Here is a 23,122-nt window from a genome sequence, read left to right as displayed (position 1 = left end):
TTGATTGGCTTAAGTTTAGCAGTGACTGATAGATAATGTTAGTGATAACTGTATAACGGTTGATTGGCATAATATTAGGAGTGACAGAAACATAATGCTAGTGATAACTTAACAATGGTTGATTGGCTTAATATTAAGAGTGACTGAAACATAATGTTGGTGATAACTTAAAAATGGTTGTTTGGCTACACATGGCCTGCCGAACGAAAGCGACCTCACGATCACCAGTGAATCCCAGAGATCGCGGCGCTAAATTGTGTGTCTGTGAGCTGCAAACAAGACCTCGAGGCCTCAGGGATGGGAAAAAAGATGAGTGAATTACAGAGGCGACGATGGATATTTCAGTCCTCTGGAGGACACCGATCGGGATTAGATATAATGATAAGAATTACATTGCATGGTCCTGATACTGAGTTTTTTCTTGTTTGAGAAGGATTTGTTGGAGAGAAAAGTAGACATTTTAATGACATGAGTATGATGCCATCGCCGTGTGTTGAGTGACAGGAGTATGATGCCATCGCCGTGTGTTGGGTGACAGGAGTATGATGTCATCGCCGTGTGTTGAGTGACAGGAGTATGATGTCATCGCCGAGTGTTGGGTGACAGGAGTGTGATGTCATCGCCGTGTGTTGGGTGACAGGAGTGTGATGTCATCGCCGTGTGTTGGGTGACAGGAGTATGATGCCATCGCCGTGTGTTGGGTGACGGGAATATGATGCCATTGCCCAATGCTTTGTAACTAAAATATCAGCGAAGACTTCGTTTGAGTGCGTTTTAGTAGTTGTAGGATACTCTATGCAAAACCTCTCAATTTAAGCGTTTATATGTTATTTATTGGTAAGTTTGCTGAAATTTCTCAAGAAATACGTTCTTAATAATTTCGACTGAAGCTTTTGTAACTACGCTTTTAATCAGGCTCGTGTGATACGATGCTTTGCATTCATGTTTCTGAAGCTGGCGTGATCGTCCTCGGGTCTGTCGACCACCGTATTCCGTAGACAACTCTTCTTTACCGATTTATTATCAACTTATTTTCTAAACTCCTCGATCATTATCGCGTGTTTCGACTATTTTTAGCGCATTTTCTCATTTATGGAAAAAAATGCACTACTGTAGGTACACGTCATGTCCGTCTATCTGTCTGTCTGTCTATCTGTCCGTCTGCCCGTCTGTCCGTCCGTCCGTGACCTCAAGTTTTCGTCAATGAGAAAATGCGCTCTCTGTCACTCATTGCAGTGAGTACCGAGTTACATTTTTTATGTTTGGTGGTCTCAAGTTTTCCTTGAATTTCATCAAGACGAATTTCGAATTTTATCTTGTATCTTGATACGTTTAATCTCATCAGCTTATATCTAAGTTGAAGTGAAGCATTCATATCCACGTTACTTTTACGCCAAATAAACGCTTGTAATTAGGAGCTTCACTAACAACTTATTTCTGCTCGTGAAGCACAAGCGCGAGGCGTGCGAGACGCCATTGATGGCAATGGACTATTCCGCAGAAAGAAATATTGCCAGTTTCACTGCATCTTCATTCAACCGTTTCTGTTTCGAAGTTCTTTGTTCTAACTCGAGGTTTTGTTTTTCCCATTGATAACGCCATTCATTGTTTATCCTCCTATGGCCTTACATTTTTTCTTTGTTATTGCGTAATTTATTTTCTTCCAAAAAATATTTCCTGTAAATTCCGCGCTTCCTTTATTATCCTCGATAAGTTAACGTTAAGGCTGCAATTCCCAATTGATAGTCTTTAACTGGAAACTTTTCGTCATGTTTCAAATTCTTTTATTATTTCACATAGACATTACCTTTCCTAGGTCATGCATCATTTATTTACACAGTCTTCACATGCCGCAGTGCCTGCCCTTATAATCCTTCTCCTCTATAATATTCCTTCCTCACTATACTACTCCTTTTTAATATTGTTCCCATATTGTATTCTTTCTACTCTATAATATTCCTCTCCTATCGTATTACTTCTCCTTTATAATATCATTCCTATATTATACTCCTCCCTTATAATATTCCTCCTATATTATACTCCTCCCTTATAATATTCCTCCTATATTATACTCCTCCTTCATAATATTCCTCCTATATTATACTCCTCCTTCATAATATTCCTCCTATATTATACTCCTCCTTCATAATATTCCTCATATATTATACTCCTCTTCAATAATATTCCTCCTATATTATACTCCTCCTTCATAATATCCCTCATTTATTACACTCCTCTTCAATAATATTCCTCCTAAATAATATTAATCCTGCTCTATAATCCCAGCATTTTTATACGCAGCGACGACGCGTGGCCGTAGCCTCCCCGCCCGCCCTGCCTCCACACTCAATCAGCCCTCGCGCTCAGAGTGCGGACAGCTCTGTTCTTCTGGTGCAAGCATTCTACTCATTCCTGTTCACTCCATCTCATACTACCTCACCCTACCTTCATCATATCTCTCTATTAATCTTCTCATAACTCTCTCTACTCTCATCATATCTCTGTCTACTCTAATCACAACTCTCTCAACCCTCATCATAACTCTCTCAACCCTCATCATAACTCTCTCAACCCTCATCTTAACTCTCAACCCTCATCATAACTCTCAACCCTCATCATAACTCGCTCAACCCTCATCATAACTCTCAACTCTCATCATAACTCTCTCAACCCTCATCATAACTCTCTCAACCCTCATCATAACTCGCTCAACCCTCATCATAACTCACTCAACCCTCATCATAACTCACTCAACCCTCATCATAACTCTCTCAACCCTCATCATAACTCTCTCAACCCTCATCATAACTCTCTCAACCCTCATCATAACTCGCTCAACCCTCATCATAACTTACCCTCTCCGTCTCAGCTACGCCGCACAAGGTCCAAATGAAAATACAGAAAAGGACAATCGGGTATAAAATGTGAAGATAATCGTGAATCGTACATCAGTATATATTGAAGTCGGAAATTATTAGTATAATTTCTATGTTGTCTCTTAAATTAATTGACGCTTAGGTTTGTTTATCGACGCATCCGGGCTTTGATAACGATTGGACGAAATTATTTTATTCGGAAATTTTGAATCCCTTAAATTCAATCTAAAAAATGAAAAATCTCTCAACTCTGTTTCCTCACATATCATTTAACTCGCTTATATGCAATGCACACTTGAAGGTTCGCGGTGGTGTAAACTGCACTTCATTCGTGCTCCTCTTCAATCAGATCTTCCTTCTCTCTCAATCAAGTCCCTACAATATACGCTATATGTTCACGTATCTTTCATTCTTTTGTTATTTCCTGCTTTCTCATTCTCTCAGCCACTTTTCTATCGTATCTTTCGCTCTACAAATCATTATTCTTTCTCATCCTACAAAGCTCAACCATTTCTCTTTCACATCTTTTGATCAACAAAATTCCTCCTGCCTAGCATCTCGGGCTCCCACAACCATCTCTATCCAACATCCATGGCACCTAAAACCATTTCTCGTACATTTCCAGCGGTTCAACCATTACTCCCCCATATGCAAGACTCCCACAACCATTTCCCTGTCGCATGGGACGCTAGCATCGCTCGCTCGACTCCCTCATGGAGAGCCTGAGGCAGCCAGACTCTCTCCCTCAGCAGCCTCTTCTGGCCGAGGGGAATCGTGGTGGTGGTGGCGGTGATGGTGGCTGAGCATGCACCCTCGTCACCAGCCCTCGCCAGCAGCAGAAGCAACAGCAGCAGCAGCGATGTCTCTCAGTTGCTCGCCGTCGCTCGTCTCTGTGACACACAAGACTCTCCGCGCCAGCTCCTAGCTCCCGCGGCCTCTATTGCCACAGCCCCGTTGTCATACCACATCCTCCATACCCCGCACGCTGCTGCTTTATCAGCATCTTCTCCGTATTCCTCATAAGGATCTAGCAGTCAGTATTTAAAGTCCTTGCTGAAGTTTTCAGTTCTTCTCCGATTGCTGGCCGGTCTTGCTTTTGAGCTGCGCCCCGTTTTTACTCGAGAGATACTTAACCTCACTTGAACCAGTCAAGTTTTTAATCCGGAACAAAACATATCATTGGAATATATCAAATACCGTACAGTGTAATTGAGTGGTCTGTAAACTTGGCTCATTTCAAACGAGCCATCTACATACGTCATATCAAATTCAACGAGAAAAGGAAGCTCTCGTCCTCTTTCGCCCACCCTCCCTTGTTCTCTCTAAAGCAGCGAGTGAGGCAGCAGAGAAGCAGCCTCCATCACCTCGGCTCTCTCCCGCCACAGCATCTTGCCAACGTCGAGACAACGTGACAAACAATTTCGCTTATCGACGACGTAACTTGAAGTTGTTAGAAGTTCAGTAACTTGTCGCAGTGATCTATAAGCTTATCTCGTGGTCGTTCAAAGTGTCGCGCGAAGCAACAGACTTTGAATCTTTGAAGTAACTGCACAGTGAAAGAAGTGTAAGCAGTCCAAACTATCACTGTTATAGACTGAAGTGAATCTGAAGGGCACCCTGGACGAAGTGTGTTCAGCAACAGTACCCTTCATTCCTTCCTTCTGCACCCCACCACTTGGTCGCGATTGCGCTCAGCAACAGTCGCGTGGTCCAGCCTGTACCGCCACTATTTTAGCTCCATTTCATCCACCTGTTCGCCCTTTACCACCAACTCATTTCACTTTGACCCCTGAAACTTACCCGACGTCATTCCTACACCAACCGACAGTCGCTGCCGCCCCTCAGCCGACGCCTTTTCGCCTCCACGTTCCAGCGTCTGTCGCCGCCGCCCCGCCGCCGCCGGCCTTCATCTACAGCTACCCTTTAGGTAAGCACACTAATTACTATATGTTCTATATATTTTTATTTCAATTAGAAGGTAGTTTTTAATTCTATATGATTTAATTGAATCTATACCGAAGCTCTGATAGCTCCAGCACGTGTAAACTTTTTATACTGTGGACCCAAGGTCGTATTAGAGACATGTTTCCTGCATGTGAAATAGGCCACACCAAGCATGTCCCGAGCTCTTTAGTTACATCGTTCTATTTTATGGGTTTGATGAATTTTTTATCTCATATTTTTATCTGTTTTTGTTTTCTACTTCTATCAATGTTTTTCGTTATTTATTTTTAGTTGCGATAAGCATTTGTTATTTACTTTTTAATATCAACCTAATTTACTGACGCTAAAAACCGTGACTGCTCCATTTTGCTTCCAGTCGGGGATCATCAAACCATAATTTTAATCAAGAGCTATGAACTTTCGATCCCGCTGAAAGATTCGACCAGGACTTGTTTTCACGAACAACTCGTTTGGCGCAGTTTCTTATCTTTTATCTGGTCTCTCTTCGGCGGTCAAGTCCTTACTTATTCAGGTAGCGTGGGTCCCATCCATGGTCTTTTCTTCGCCCACAAGCGCTGAATTATTGGCTGGCTGCTACACTAAATATGCTGAGGCTTTAAATATTCGTTATTTCCGGAATTTCTTGCGATGCTTTTCTATTCCGACGTTTCAATTTTTGCAACCGAAAAAATAATTTATTTTATGACATATTTTACGATGCTGAAGAAATGATAAATATTTTAATCTGTAAATTAAAAAGCAGTAATATCCAATCAATTTTTAACATGATGGGATCCCCCAAATTATTTTTTCTCATATGTTATTCAGTTGAATAATTACCGTTCACGAGTATGCATTTTCAGTAAATATTTTCGAACACTCATTTGAAATTGATTTTTTTTGCATGCACATCTCGCTTATTTATCATGTTATTTCAACGTTTTATAACTACGCACATTTATTTTGATAACTTCTTTATATTTAACTTAAAGTTAGTCTTTATGGAAGAACGACTCTCAGTTGGAATACCGAACACATTTTTTAACAGAGAAAAATTCACAATGAATTAATCTTAAATGTTTTTTTAATGCTTGTGGCTTTTTAAAGCTTGGATTACTAGTTTCAATGAGTTTATACCTAAAATTGAAGAGCTCTCGACTATTGTTTATCAATCAGGTTACGCCACGTGTTTTTGCCACGTAGACAGTCGTACAGCTTCTTACAGTACATTGATTTTGAGTCAGAAATCATATCATTGTAACCCTGACTGTATTGCCATGGCCTCTTCAGCACTGACAGCGCTTTCAGTCACTATGACATTCTTATGTCTGCATGTGGCTGGTTGTTTCTAGGCAAATTCATTTTAATAACATTTTCTTATGTATATATCTTTATAATTACATCTAGCCGTCTATATATGTATATTTTTTTACTTTACTGTTTGTGTCAACAAAATTTCGGCTGATTCGTGAACGTTTTCGATCTGTTGTGCCTGTAAAATGAAGAGTGATATAAATTTCTAAATCTGTGCCTGAAATTTAAAGATGTTGGCGTAAGCCAACCATTATATTGGTATATTTGGCATGTGTATTGTTCACGTAGACTCAGAGCGAGAGAAAAGGTTCACTAGGCATCATCTACCATCTTTATGGAGAACTGTGCCAAGCCTCGCGTTGTTTACTCGTTGTCTTGCTGCGAATTACTGAGCGTTTTGAAGCAGGTTTACGACGTTCCTTAATGTAGGTTTACGCAGGAAAATTCATAGCATTAGTTCGATACGTGACATCTTGCAGACTTCCTCCCGTAAAGCTCGGCAAGTTTCGTTTTATTGCTGCTGTGATGCCATGAAGTCGAGCTTGCCCTCGATCATGGCAGCCATAGCATAGCATGGTTTGATACAGACCCTGCATGAGCAAGGGCAGGCTTCTTATACAGCGCACTGTGTTCGCTCGTTAGGAGAATTGATTTTGTTTCTGCGCCACACATGTATGGAAATTAATACCTGACTTACGTAACATTTTTCTTTCCTCATTAACTATTACTCAATGTCATTTTTGAAGTATTTACATTTATGCTTTTTGTTATCATTAGCATTGCGACCGGTATTGCTATGTCCTAGTTGCAAACGTGACATTCACAGATCGATCATGAATCACATTTCGGCTACAAATCTTTAAAAAAAATGTCATTAGGCGATTAAATGCCTTCAAAGGCATTGATATAAATGACGTCATAATACAATTGTTTTCCTCTATTAAAAACTAGAAAGCTTTCTCTCTCAAACGAAGCCGAACGATTTTTCATGATTGAACGCTTGACTGAAATTCAGTAGGCGGCCATTGGATGAATGCGACCATAACTCTCGAGATATAAGCTTCATCAGAGGCATTCAAAAACAGTATTTGTCGCAAGACCTAAATATCTGCCAAAATAGCAGGACCCAGTTCACGCCACTGGTGAATGGACGCTATTTGCTTTGGGTTAGCTGAAACATGCTTGTGTTGTTCATCGGCCGACACTCATTACATGCAGAAGCATCCGCAAATATGGACTTTGCGATTTTCGATACATTTCTCTAAAGGTTCTAGATATGTTGTGTTCTTAGAATTACTGCATGATTAATAAATATCATGTTTCGTAAGTAATAATTTGGATAGATGAAATGAAGCGAGAAATTAAATGAATGGATTTTTTTCATGAATCATCAAATTGAATGAGAATTTCTCGCACATGAGGAACGGCGAAGCTATTTCCTTTCAAGAGAGGCTTCAATCCTCGCGGGGATGGAAACAAATGATTTTTCTTAAGTCTGAGACGTCTTGTTTATATTTTTTCGCCATAATCTTTGACGTCGCAGAAATAAATAAAGCTATGGCAAATTATTTGCTAAATCTCGATACCTGCACCAGTATGTCCTGCCCTAACCTATCGATCTCAACTCGTTCACCAAACACTTTGGTAAACACTCGAAAGTGTTTGTTGACGGAACCCCAAGGAGAGTGGCTGGGAACACGTTCTCCGGCTTCCACTTTACTCTAGTGGATCACCCAGCATCATGGTACAATGACGCTCATTTATTAAGGAGCCTCAGCCCCATCGTGTGCATTTTTTGCTATTATAAAACCGCTGTAAACTCGCGGATTGTGCAAAAAATTCCGTCGTCGTAGGTATTATTCACGCACACCATGCAGTCCATGAATGTAAAGAACAAAAGCGCGCGCTTGGCCAAATGTTCCGTTATATAGTATCGTTGCTCACGGAGCACTGCAGGATTGGTTCATCATGAACGGAGATATTTCTTCTCATGGAAATTCTTTGCATTTGAATACAATTCTTCGTTTCTGATTATAAATTTAAGCCGTTTTATAAATTAGATTATTCCAAAAATTCAACCTGAGAGCCACGAAAAAGAAATTTGTTTTACGAAGTCGAGCACAAGAAAAAATCCTGCCTACAAATACAGCTTATTACATAATTATTCGTCTATGTCATACTATTGGGTATTACCATTTTTATTAGAATTCTCTATCTACTTACAACTTATTAAAAAATACGGATGGGAGGAGACATCATTATGCCTATTGATATGTTCAGTTTGGTCCCAGCGAAAAAAACGCCAAATCAGGTAACCTAGACTGCAGGGAAACTTTCAGGGAACCTACTGTAACTTCTGTTTTTACATAGATTGTTATTCACGTTAATTCTACATAACATTACCACAATGAAATAGGGACATATGTAGTTCAAATAAAGTATTTTCTAAATATTTCTCTGGTGAGATCAGATTGGAAATGCCTCGGTATGAAATGTTGCCGTGGGAGGCTTAGTCGCTAATTCCCGCGTCGGGCTCAATACTCACACGCAGGAACATTTTCGCTGCACTAAACTCAGCTTACGTGCTAAAGCTACGGAAAATCACACGATTGCATGTGAATTTAGTATAAATATTTCGTTCTGGCAGTTCATCATGCACGCTTTAGTTTATCACCTATTTTTCAAACTTCTAATGCTGGTGTTCTGTATTTTTCTGTAAAAACTATCAATGAACCTATACAACTGAAAATTTATTTCCCATCCAAAATGAGCGATGTTATGAGCCTTCAAATCATAATAAATGCAATACTATAGATTTGTTCAAAAATTATTCCTTGTCCTGCAAAACTTTTAAAGACACTATTGCTTCTTTCTCGCCTCCTGCACGACGTTTTATTGGTAGTGCGATCTTTGAAGCCTTTTTTTCATTTGTTCTTCTTCGATTATTGGAAATACTGTTGCTGACACACAGTCAAAAAGAGTTCTAAAATACGAATAATATTTTTATACAGGTGAAGAATCTCTTTACTTATTAGAATCCCATTCCTCTTTAATTAATAAAATGCCAGAGTATCTGCCTTTCATTCTGCGAAATAGCCACACCCTTCAAGCAACACCTGTTTGAAGTGGACATAAACACTCCACTTGAGATATCAGCGGGTAGTTCACTGTCACTCTAAGGGGTGAAGCAATCATCAGCTGCTTAGCAGCACGCGCCCTGACTCAACGCTACCGCCCTCTCCTCACCCTCTCACTGCACGGTATGGCTGCCTTCACACCCTCTCACTGCACGGTATGGCTGCCTTCACACCCTCTCACTGCACGGTATGGCTGCCTTCNGCTGCCTTCACATCTTCTCACTGCACGGCATGGCTGCCTTCACACCTTCTCACTGCACGGCATGGCTCTATTTCCTGTGGCCTGATTTTTTTAGATTCTGAATGCTCTCTCTAATTTTAGGGTTTTACTATAAAGACAGTTTGTAAACAATTATTACATTAAGAATGAATTAATTGCAACAATTTTATAATCTTATCAGTTATTGATTAGTTTGTGGGACAGCAGCGGCTCGCAATTTTTTTTCATTTCCATGCTTATAATGTTACCGGTTCATTCCCAATTTCTCCTTATTTGAGATTGATAAATTGTGACAAAATGTTACTGCGATCATTTTATAAAAATCTTTGACTGTATAGAGTATGCGAATTCAACTGATGTTTACAGAACTTATTCAAATCATTTAAACGCAAAAAAAATCTACTCATGCTGTAATAAAATTCGCAGATTAATTCTTAGACACCCACGTTTTATATCGCGGACTCCCTCCGTCTTCGGAAAAAAGATCGTTAGGACGTTCAGAATTATGAAAGAGAACAAAATTTGCCAACCATGACGCTGCAAACACAACAGGAGCATTGCGCGTTCGAGCAATTTGGCCTCCTGCCCCAAGTCCCGTAGCAGACCAAGAGTTGGTAGCTACGGCAATAACGAGAAGTAATAACATCCTAACCAATAATGTCAACATTTGCTTGAGTTTCCCGTCACTGCAGGACAATAAAAAGTGTTCTCAATTCCCCTTTCCTGCCGCAGCTCATCTGCGTCACGTTTTTATCAGAGCCTACTGGCTCAGGCGAGCTGATTTTGTTATTAGAACATAAAATAAGGACAACGCATAGAGCGTTGTAANTCTACGGCTTATAAGAAACTGTCTATTCGGTGTCAGTATTTCAGTCCCGAAGTGTTTATGTATGAATTGTTTATTACTGACACTTAAACTTAATAATAGGACTGGAAAAGAAGTTATTTCGAATGAAAAACTTATTTACTTATAAACGTGTCGTAAATTACGAAGCATTCCAATTCGCGCATGTTCTTGGCCACCGATTGTTGGTAAAAATCTCTTGGCCGGAGAATCAGGTCAAGCGCTGTCAATAAATATCAAGTGCATTGCAGAAAGGACGCCTTGAAATTGTTAGGCTATGCGCTCTGAAACACGTCTGTCGAAATCGTTTTCGAGTTATTGAATCCAAATTATGTAACGCTATTAAAGTGATTCTATTTTTTCTCCTTAAAATAATTTTTTCAATTTTCCGTAATTTCCAAGTCCTAAAGAGACCTGTTTTATTTATGGCGCTGCCCTGTATGATATTTAGCTTGTGTGAACACCAATTCCTTGATACAAAATTGACGAACTTTACCGTAGTGATTTTAGGTTGCTTTAGTCTACCAATGTCCTTTCTTATCACCTGGATGGCGTGGTAGACCATCCCCACGACAGACAGGACGACGGCCGGGTTTATTTTTGCTCTGGACGGGACTTGATCCGGCAAAGTGAGCGGCAAGTCCCTTGCCTTCCGCGTAACCGGATCCTCTCGCAGAAACAACGCAGGCAACTTTACGTCGCTGGCAGCAACCGATGGTCTTGCAGTCAAACCTCCTCCTCCCGCCGGTCTGGCGAGAAGGAGGAGGAATATTCAATGAGATCAGCTACAGGTTTCATGCCTGTTTACGTATAGAAGATTCCTGCTGTGAACTAAATTATTCACAAGGTGAGCTTGCCGGCAAATGGGAGAAATAGAAAATCGTTGCTTACATAAAACAGTTCTTCAATATGAACTAATTCGAATGGAATATTTTAATGTTAGAGCATTATTGAACATGCATGTGCGACTCAATTCCATTTTTTTACTCCTTTTAATAACTGCTGCCACTAAGGGCAACTTGGTAGCTGTTTTCTTAAGCATGCTGAAGTTATCTTTATTTGATGAGACTATATTACATTCATTTTTTCTCACAGCATCAATCGTCATGCACCTGCTTTCGTCATTTGCAATTGATACTCCTGTAAAATATTCATTTCTGATTCACTGATGTGATAAATGCAACACATGTGGAGAGAAAATTGTACCAGACACGTGGAGAGAAGATTGTGCCAGACATATGGATAGAAGATTGTACCAGACACGTGGAGAGAAGATTGTACCAGACATATGGATAGAAGATTGTACCAGACATGTGGAGAGAAGATTGCACCAGACATATGGAGAGAAGATTGTACCAGACATATGGAGAGAAGATTGTACAAGACATATGGAGAGAATATTGTACCAGACATGTGGAGAGAAGATTGCACCAGACATGTGGAGAGAAGATTGCACCAGACATGCAAAGAGATGATTGTAGCAGACATGTGGAGAGATGATTGTACCAGACATATGGAGAGAAGATTGTACCAGACATGTGGAGAGAAGTTTGTACCAGACATGTGGAGAGAAGATTGCACCAGACATGCAAAGAGATGATTGTAGCAGACATGTGGAGAGAAAATTGTAGCAGACATGTGGAGAGATGATTGTAGCAGACATGTGGAGAGAAGATTGTAGCAGACATGTGGAGAGATGATTGTACCAGACATGTGGAGAGATGATTGTAGCAGACATGTGGAGAGAAGATTGTATTTAAGTCATATCCGCTGCACTCCGTGTTGCGTTGTCATGTAAAAAAATGCTGAAAATTTAACTCATATCTGCGTCAGTTCTTATTATAATTTGTTGTAAAAATATTTGGTGAACTTTTCACTCTAATTGCATTTTTTTATAATATCTTATCGTAGTGACTGGTCACTCAATTCAATTTAAGGTCTTCTCTTTCAATGAATTATTCTCTAGCAAGGCTTAGAGTGGTGTGCTAAGGCCTTTGTCGCTCGAAATCCCCCTTGACTTATCATGTCGGGAATTAAATCATGTAGTATAATTTATTATTCCACTAATATTTTCTGTAAACATTAACAATGAGCAAAGATCTACTAAAATGTAATGTTTCTTCACACTAACATTTTAGAAAAAATGAAATTTATTTGAAGGTGACGGATTTGAATTAGAAACAAAAACTTTTCTTTCTTTAGAGTCTGTCATAAGGTATTTTCAGCTAATTATTAGCATATCATGCAATCGCAACATGAACGAAATAACTGACAGTCGGATTCTTTACATTTTGGAAATACGGTATGGAAGGAAGTTTCTAATTAGAAAAACGCGCTAAGGGTCACACCCAACACTTGTTGTAAATTTTAGTATCTAATATGAATCAGCTTCAATTTTCCCAAGCGCGAGATTAATATCATCTAAATAATCCCTTTGATATCCACCATTATTGTTCGAAAGTGCTAGCAGCCGTGTGGTGGCCACAAAATGTCATGCCGATTGAGAGGACTTATGTACATCCCTCGCTCAACCATGCTGAAAATCTTCATATATGTAATTACCAACATTTACCGTCGCCGATTATATGGTTCATATTTCTCGTACTAGTTTCTCAACAAGGTAAAGGAATTTGTGAGATGACAGGACGCGAGCTTCAGCGCTGCGCTCTACAAGTTCTAACAGCTCCAGCTGCCGTCTCGCCAGCCTCGGCAGTCGCTCACGAAACTTGGCGTTAGTGGCACCCGCCACCGTCAATTTAGAGAAGCATTTCTAGCTCAACAAGTGAGATATTCCACAGCGCCATGGAGTCTCAGCAGGCCTCGCTTGCTCCATGCCCTGCACTGCACTCGACGAGATTTGTCGGAGTTTCTGCGTGGCTTGAGGTTCATGGAGCGCGAAATATGAGCAATATTGAAAACTATCCCGCATGAGGCCGGATGCTCAAGTTTTATTTACGACTCAATTCGTCGAACTCATAAAATCTTCCTTATGCTTGTCTTTTATGTAGGCTTTACAAATCTTTCGAAGTTACCAACAAAGTCATTTAAAGTCGAAACAAAATTGAGCGGTATTTAAGATTACAATTTTTTATTGCCTGTATTTTGATTCCGAGTAGAAAGAGATTTTAATATTTTACACCGTTGAGGTCTGATCCTCGCCTGTTTATTTTTACCGGCCTTTTTTGATACCATTTGGCTTTTTTAATAAGTTGGTGGTGTATTGACATTAGACTTGAGCAACAAATGAAACGACGCTTTAAATTGGAACAAACAACTCAGGCAAGGCCTCGCTGGAACGTGAACGAGACCACTCCTGAGGGATCAAGCTGAAGGCGGTTCAAGCTGGGGTAAACAATGCCTGATGGAACTCTTGCTGCTACTGTTGACTATTTTCATTGCTGCAAGTCTTCGTGGTCTCTCAGCAGCTCGCTACACTGTAGCTTAGTAATGATATTTGTCCTATAGCAAAATGGCGAGCACTTCTGGGCCTGCAAGTGGGCTTGATACAAATCGAAAATTCCAGCACAATTAGAACTTGCAACAATAATGTTAGAGGACTAGATGCCTTCCTCCGCGCTAACAGTCGAGGGCTTTACGGAACAGTTCCTTGAAAATTCATATTATATATCATTAGCTTGACCAAAAATGTTTTGCATTTCAGTTTACGTATTTTTTATTAATTATCATGTATTATGATGTTTTACTCTCATTATTATTGTAGCCAAACAAAGCCAGCACTTCTGTCACTAGCTGTGTTGTGTGAATTATGAATTCATCCCGTCACTGTTATTTGGCAAATTAAATGCAATAAGCGAGTCATTAAAGGCTAAAATATCTTTAGTCCTAATAACAAATGTGTGGATTATAGTATACTAGAACAGAGCTTCAGTTTGCGTAAATTGCATAACGATTTGTTACGAAAAATCAATTTTCAGCGAGCGTTCGTTTATCCGCGACAAACTAAAATACAAAAATCGAACACGAAATAATTTTGCCGATCACAGTAGCTAATTGGACGCATAATGATCACGCTCATAATCTCATTATGGCAGCATAATCAGTGGCTTCGTTAAGTGGTGGCAAGCAGGCTGCTGTGGCTAATATACGAGAGCCATGCTGAACAATACCGCTTTAACCCTACTAGAAATCTTGGTTCGCTTATGCGCAGCTTATCTTTGGCGATGGGAAGATATATGATACACCAGTTATTATTGTCATCATGTAAGCCTAGATACTTTTCAATCTTCGCGACATTGTATATGGATTCATCAGTCAAATAAACGTAGGATTCAAAACGGCGCTGGACATTGTGCAACCTGCCTGTTTATATGAATGTCAAGTAATTAAGAAGCTGGAACAAAAACCTGGATGACTGAAGACAACTCATATGCTCAGTGGCAACTGAGTCGAGATAAACACGAAATAGCCTATCTGGACAACGGATTCTATTGTAAAAGTTTTTGAAAAGGAAACAAAAATCCGGGCAAAAATTTAAAACCGAAAAAAAAAATCAAAAAGTTATTCTGAAACCGTGCAAGAATTTAGGAAGATGTACATCAAACAACGCAGAAGCCGTCAGTCGGACAACGTAGAAGACGTCAGTGGAAAAACATAGAAAATGTCGGTTTTTATTTTCGGGAAAATAATGTGCTAACAGGACTTCTGATGTACAATGGATATTAATAATGGCGCAATGCACTGAATGAATGCAGTTAGTAGTTGTACCACTGCATGCAATCATTAATTACTGAGCTCCAACGACGGTCTTCCCCATATTTCCGCTTCCTAACTAATCTATATTGTAGATGTAATTTATTTTCATGCAATGCATAATATCATTGAGAATAAATTAGTACTTTTTTTGTTTTTCCAGCATGACGTTCCGTAGTTAATTATGATGCATCGGCTAATTTTCTTACTCGCAACAACGTTAACATTTTCAACAATGCAAATCATTCGGCCTGAGAAGCCCGCGATATTCTGCTCGACCTTGTGTGATCTGCGCTACTGTTTGCTCTGAGGTCTTTCTCACTGAAATAAGTTTCCCTACTCATACGCAGTTAAACGATCGCCCGAGACTTACTAAACAATGTTTATGCGCATGTGGGCAATGGTTAAAACATTGGCCCGATACAGTCCGAAACTTTTTAATAGAAAACAAGTTGCACGGGAAGGGGGCGAGAGGAGTTAGCGAGCACTGAGGCATCAGTGAGTGAGTTTCCCTCTAAAAATACCCTCTCTCGCCATGCTTAGCTTCAATGAAAATAATACCGCGGAAGCATTGTCAAGACACTGTACATTCTTTATCCGAGCCGCTTTTTTTCGGCTTGCGGTGAGCGCTCGGAGAAACCACAGAAGTATGCGATATATTCTATACGTATATACACGATGCGATGTATACTATACATACGGTGGGGCTCGCTACACATCCACACAACGCTACAACTTTGGTAGCTCGGACGGCCACAGCGGCGCAGAGTGAGACATGCATTAGTTTTTACGCCAAAATATCGCACTAAAGGCTGCGTTTTATGTCCTCTTAGACGATCTGTTTTTTCAGCATTACGTAATCCTTGCGAATAATTGTTAGTGTCGATTACAGCCAAGAAATTTGATCGAATATCGAAACTAATGAAGTTAACAATGACGAGTAAGAAGTAACGATCTCCTCTCACTCGTATTTTTTTAAAAAGCTTTTTTGATATTTCCTACTATATTATTATCATTCATGTTTAATGAAAGCAAGTTTGCGGCCCAAAACACAGCATAACATGGGACACCAACTGTATCTATGCACAAACACATTATTCCGGCGTCGGTGATCAGCGGTGAATGTAAACAATTCACCCGAATTCTATTGACGCTTTTCTCTTAGCGCGCTCGCTAAGCCGCCAAATTCTGGGGCATGGGTCCCGACCAACTATTTGGCTTGATTCCAATTTCATTACGAGGCCGATGGCTTGGCGTGCTCCTTTTCATCAAGCACCTCTGCTGAGACCAGCACCTGCATACGCATCCATGCCAACCATAACCTCCCATATCCTAATACTTATCTTTGGCAAAATATATCATAATACCTAATAACAACAACAACAACATAATCCACAAACTGATGCGTGACTGAATCATGATGGACGAACTATGCAACGATGAAAGACGATTAGTGCGTGATGGAAAAAGTGAAGGTACTAGTGTGGGCTATAATACTGAATTTCTAGTTCATGTTGGATGCACGATACCATGCATTGTAAGTGGTGCATACAGTAGCCTGCCGAACTTTCATAACTATGGTTTCAAAAAGTGAAACTATTTTAGCGAGTTTTATCACTGCACGATAAATGTCGCTAAATCATTGCCGGAAACATTATACCGTGTAGGAAATTAATGCGACAGTGCAGCCATGATACCATTACGTGTGTAGGAGTAAAGCCATCAAGACCTCGGCGGAGAAGCGACTTATTCAAACAATACATAAAATGGTAAAAGCTTTGCGGAATGATTCGTTTGCGGATTGTAGGAAAAATTATAAAACTGTGATGAAAGATTTGTAGTTTTCTATCTTAATGACATCAGAAATTATTTGCAAGAAAGATCATTCCTAATTTATCACTTATGCAAGCGGTTGTAAAATGAAAAAAACTAAAGCGAAAAAATAAATTTCAGATGAAAATAGAGACCAAAAGTTATTATTATTACAATTATTTTATAATTATTAATATTATTATTATTATTGTTATTATTATGATTATTTTCATAATTATTATTATTATATTATCTAGCTTCAGTCAAGTAGCTACATTTGGTGCGAACGCACGTTCGGATAATCATCATCCGCCAAAAATGTTACGTTACGACAAGCAAGCAGCAATATTGCCGCGAAACTCCCGGGAGCCAAGTGTTTTGTCATCATCCTATACTGCGCTGATTGTTGCACCGCTATATATAGTATATAACACCATCCCATGGGCTTCGAATTCCTTTATCCGATTACATTTCCGACTACAAACTAATTGAACAGCAATGATTCTGTGGTTAGTCAAAAATGACGTTTGCTGTTGGAGGATTCAGTTTGCGACGAATTAAGTAAGCAACTTCTGCGTTTAAACAATAGTTATGCGATTATTTACAAGGAAAAATATATTCCTGCAGTAAATTTGTGGTGTTTGGATGCTTCTTGATTCGATAGTGAAATTTCGAGGACCATACTCTTCACAAAGCTTCTTAAATTAACCGCAACTTATAAAACAAACCTCATAACCAAGGTAAACAACAACGCACGTTTACCGTGCACGCGCGTTTCCCAACAGGACGCATCCGGCCGAGTGTTTCGTATACACGCACAGTGAGCGGCGTGCGCTCTCAGCTCGTCTTATTCTTCGCCCGATCTTGGCACCCAACGCCAGGCGGCGAGGCTTGCGCTCGCTACTGCAGCGCTCGCACAATCGCGGCCTTTGTGAGCGCTGCTCTAACGTCGAGTAAATCCCTGACTGCAAAACAGTGAACTCATGTTCACAGTCCAAATCCTCTGCCGTCCGTGAACTGATGCTCGTGATAAATGCGTGCTCGAGAACCTTCACCTTAGGTATCAGTGCCGTGAATTTTTTACCTGCTGCCCCAATATTCGATCAGTTTTCCGTGTTCATTATAGAAGGATCTTATAAGAATTGAAAAGTCTCTGCATGGGCTTTCCAGATAAAAATAGGTGCCTATATAATGTACAAAAATCGGGATTTATTGTGTTGGAAAGTTGTTACCTGCCTTTTAACCTTTTCATTTTTTTAAGAACTTTGCAGTAATCATGTCCTCACGTTGAACAATGTGATAAATTTGAAGAACTGTAACATTCACAATAATGATTTGTTAGGGGATTGCAGTTGAACATTCTATATTAAAGTAGAAATGGTGAGCCTACTGTTATTGATATTATTCCTCTGTTGGGAATAATTTGAACCTTTGTCGCGGTGCGGTCATTGTCAAAAAGTATCCAGATAAGGAATGACCGAAACAAACATCTCTGCGGAATAAACTGTTCGCTTGGTTTTTGCACCGATTATTTTAAAATAAGATGTGGCTTTGGACGTGACTGCAAGCTAAATCAAGAGCCATGCAACAGGTCTGAAGACTGGAGTGGAAGTCAATAGAAAAATCAAGTATAATAAAGTTATTCAATGTTCCTTCGGTGGCAGCTGCCTTAATACATATATCAGAGACCGTTGCCGTATTATTTAACGAAACTGTGCTTGAGCGGTGACATGGAGGAAGTTTTCTGCTCGAATTCATTAGCCACATATTGTCGTCATTGTTCAATTAATATCTCGCAACAACGTACCTATTGGTGAACAGCACGTTGAATTGATTTTTTGCAAATAGTAATAATTAAACACAATAAAAATATCGATTTAGGAAAATTGATAGATTTTAAAGTTTAAACAATATCCATACCTTAATCTAATATCGTATTATTCTGGATCTACTCGCTTATATCGTTGATCGTTCGAGTACATTGCACGATACTATAAAACGTATCCGCTATATCACCGAAGTAGCCAAAGCATGGGGCGTGTTTTCAGTCTTAAAATATTCTCAATCACGTGTCCCGAGCTCACTACATCATCCATTGATAGACTCAGCGATGTTTACAGGCATTTCTCCGTTCTCGCGGAACATCCATCGCGAGTTATGGCCAGGATATACACGAGGAAAATGAGACGCGTGCATGTGGGAATTGTGGTGCACAGCACATGCTCGGGTTTGAAAAATGAAGTTTAATTTGCGATTAATTATTCATTATGAGGTGGAAATTTTTCTCCCAATTCTTTGATGTATTAAGAATTCTGTCGTGTAGAAGATTCTCGTGTATTTGGCCGATAATGTGGCTTTTATTCTGTGGCGAAATGGGACTTGGGAATATTTGGGCTGTTATCGTAATGATCCTAATTAAGATTCTTGTAAAGTTAGTAATCATTTTGGTGTATTGAAATAGTGTGTTTAATAATGCGTAAATTAAAAAATTATTATTCCTGTTTTCAAACGATCTACTTCTCGTCTGTAAATATGTGGGTGGGAAAAGTTGTTTAAGTCAATGATGAGGGATCTCAATGACAAAAAAATTCGAATTCACTTCATTTTGAGGATTTTTTTCTGAGATTGCAGGCGAACTGATGATCTTGTCTCTGCTGCCGCTTATTTCCTGGGGGGATCTTAGTGGGATTCATTCTTCAAAGACTCACACAGAGTCGCATTAAGATATTACAACCGGACTTTAAAAAGCACAGAAGCTTCCTTTAAGCCGATTAGGAGTCCTACATACTACGTATTGCAAAAACTTGCCATTGTATGTAAAACTCAGCTATTCAGCAGAAAATGAGGAAAAAATGTCCCTATTATTTTTTATGGTGCACTGTCAAGATACACTGCTCTAAATTACAGATTTAACTCTTAAATGACCGAAAACGAGCATCCAACGAGTAAAGAGCATTTTGAAGTCAAGTCACATAGGATGCTGTATTGGAGCATTACGAATTATAAGGCAATGAGGTTGGTACATCGGTTGCTCGTAGATTAATTTATGATGAAGCACGGCAAGAGAGAGCTGGCGAGGCACCGGCCCTGGGATGTCCGCCGCTGGGCTCCATTGGCATTCATGTTGGCAGTCCTGCTGCTCAGCGGCCTGCGCTGGAATACAAATGACGCTCTTGCGACACCAGCATCGACAATTACCGAAACTCAAGACTAGACTTTAAAACAACATCAAGGGTCACTCTGAGCTTAGTGTCATTCCAGATGTGAAAGTGTACACGCTATATTGTTTCTTCCGTTCAAATTAAAAGATCTGGAAGATTTATTCCATATTTTTTAATTAGATAAGAACTATTGGAAAGTTTATTATGTATAAATGTTTGCAACCATTCTGAGTCACATAAGGTCTATAATTCTATTCTATCATCACCACCTGCCATAGGCAATTCTATTTCTTCCCGTAGTGAATTTCTTTAAAGTTAATTCATATCATCCTCAAGATTAATTGCAATTACCAGGAGATAAAAGTCATCACAAAGATTCATTTATTTAAGGAAGCATGATAACTAAATAACTAATAACCAAATAGAACATTATCGTATGATAGAAATCCTTCATTTATAACGTAAAATAAATTTTCAATTTTCATTCGAGGCGAAAGGTTTTGTGCTAACGAGCAACTTGGCAGTCGCTTAATCCGAGTAAAGTCATAAAAAGTGCGCAGCAACACAACTTCTGTGCAGGTTTTATTCGTGTTTTTCTGTGAAGAAGAACTGCACATCCGTCATATCCCATACGAGCGCAGGTGCTCGCGTAAGTAAGGTGGGTCATCGTTCATCAGAGTATAAGTACAATTTTCAAAGTATTTTTGTCACATTTTTCCGAGAATTTAAAAATTTCTGCAGTGGTTTTCCTCAGTCAAAGCAGTAATTTTAGCTCTGTTTTTATGCACTACCATAATCATTCTTCTCTGAAAGTCTAATTTCTATTTTTATTTGAGGATATCGCACTGACTGATCAATCACTTGTCTGATAAATCACTTAATTGTCTATGAATAGATTTTTAAAGGGTAAAGAATATATGTATATATCAGCTGGATAAATGTATGAAATTTTACGGTTCTATTTCATATTGATTAAAATAATACGAAAACTCATGTGGTAATATTAATGATGTCATTGTACCTCCAAGTGCCTCATGCGCACCGATGTTCAATAATGTTCCTAGCACTGCTGGCTAAAAATAAACATGTTAAGATATTTACAGGCGAGCCAATATGAGTTTACTTACAATTAAAACCTCATGTTCACTTGCATTTATATTAAAACAAAACTTTTTTGATTTCCTGATGTTCTTTTATTCTCTCGGTAATTGTACATGAATGCCAGTAGAAAATAGTTCGATTTCAAAAGAGCCTATTGTAATAGCCTGTCATTTGTGACTATGATTTGGTACATGCATATTTGAAAGTAAGTTTTTGTATATTTCATTCAAATAGACATGGAATTTACACTGATTGTTAAAAAAATTTTAACTATGTTCTCATGTTACTATTATGTACGGACTCAATTATCTCTTCAATATAACTTGATATGGTTTCCCGCTGTGCGTAACATTTGTGCATGAACCGAACTAGATTTGGAGTTCATAACACAACAATCAAGTTGATATTTAGGATGCACTGTACCTTTAATGTATCCTAGGCTTCATTGGCGTTTATTTTTATTCTGATAGTACGTATAAAGTAACGTTATTTTTTTTTATTGATTCCATGTTCCAGCCATCAATTTATTAACACCTTAATATGAAGTGACACTTTTAGGCTGATGAATCCATGGAAATTATGTGCACTGACGCAACCTGAAAACAGAATTTTAGTAACATAAATTACATATCGTAATTTATGTTACGAATCTACCTTATCGTAATTTTATTATGAACCAATTAGAGTAATGTTATATCAAAACAATTATTGATCAACATACGAGTATACGGCTCATGTTGTTTCTAATCTAAGAATAATCTTATGAATAAAAAATTAGATTAATATTATATTAAAACATTTGCTGATTAATATACGTGGCGCATGTGTTGATTTCACGTTGAGAAAATTCCTACACCGTTTGCTAGTTCTTATCATGAGTCGTGTTCTTTGCGTCACCAGCAGAAAATATCAAAATGAACTCTGAAGTTTCAAGCTACTTGCGACCATGAAATGCCTCCTCCAACATCACTACGGCTTACGTTTTAGGGCCAGGATGAGCCCCAGGGCTTTTCGAACAAACCTCACACACAAAAAAAAGAATGTTAGTGCACAGTCAACACGTAAGGAGCGAGTCGGTAATAAAAGAAGTGCGGAGCAGCGCCATAATGTGGTCGTGTACGGCACAAGTCGCGCGCTGCCGGGCGGCTCCTATTGATTTTTGGTTTGCAGGAACCCGCGCCTCGGTCTCGCGATACCCTCGTCTGGGCCCAGTCCCCTCAGTCCGAGACATGCAAATCTTTTGCGCATTATCTGGTGCTTAAAGATTCCTCACATAGTGAAAATGGATGGGTTGTATATCGCTGTTGCAAGGTCTCTCGTTATACCTTTGTCCTTTGTGCGAATTATGATGCCTAGCATGTACCTGTAAACCCCATTACAGAAGATGCAACGAATTTATAATCTGGAGATTGAGAACAAATCAATAATAAATAATCAGAGTTAGTCAATCGGTTGACAAACTTAGTGGGCGCAAATGCAATTTCTTAAAACAAGCTTAATAAAGCATGAAGATATGACATTGATCACGACCTATTAATAAAATGGAGCGTGTAAATTTGCTATATCCTCATACAACGGAGCTACCAACTCGTCACGATCCTTACACAACGGAGCCACCAACTCGTCACGATCCTTATACAACGGAGCTACCAACTCGTCACGATCCTCATACAACGAGACCACCCACTCATCCTCCCTCCCAGCTTCCGGACAACCACCCTCCCGTCGCTCCGTGACCATCATTCGCTGTGTCTCCCGTTTCTGCTCAGCCGGACAAATGTGGAGGACTCCGATCCGCTCCCGAAAGGCCGGATATATTCACGGATCACAAGATCCGCTGGAATTTGCGACTCTTTCTGCCACATGGATCGAAAATATGCCTGGGAAATGTTTGCTGCAGGAATAAGATCGGGTGAGTCAAAAAGTGAAATCTTAGAATTTGGATCATTCTGGAGGGCAACGGAAGTTTCAGAGCATTTTATATGCATTTTTTTGGCTGCAAC

At 39.4% G+C, this 23,122-nt stretch overlaps 1 protein-coding gene across 4 annotated transcripts in view; it reads left to right on the top strand.

The window, feature by feature from the left end:
- The first annotated feature begins 3,757 nt into the window (after positions 1-3,757).
- The window catches only part of LOC108677851 (poly(rC)-binding protein 3), a 127,032-nt gene continuing 107,667 nt past the window's right edge, over positions 3,758-23,122 (top strand). For 2 of the 4 annotated variants that reach the window (XM_018166147.1, XM_018166148.2), the window contains exon 1: positions 4,471-4,803. The gene's annotated coding sequence lies outside the window, so the exon portion shown is untranslated. Of the gene's footprint in view, positions 4,804-20,399; positions 20,677-23,122 lie in introns of those variants that run through there. The other 2 variants (XM_018166144.2, XM_018166146.2) reach the window with 2 other exon arrangements.

The sequence above is a fragment of the Hyalella azteca genome, unplaced genomic scaffold (genome assembly GCF_000764305.2).
Source record: "Hyalella azteca isolate HAZT.00-mixed unplaced genomic scaffold, Hazt_2.0.2 contig4008, whole genome shotgun sequence".
Taxonomy (NCBI): Eukaryota; Metazoa; Arthropoda; class Malacostraca; order Amphipoda; family Hyalellidae; genus Hyalella; species Hyalella azteca.
This window is presented reverse-complemented; position numbering and strand designations above follow the sequence as displayed.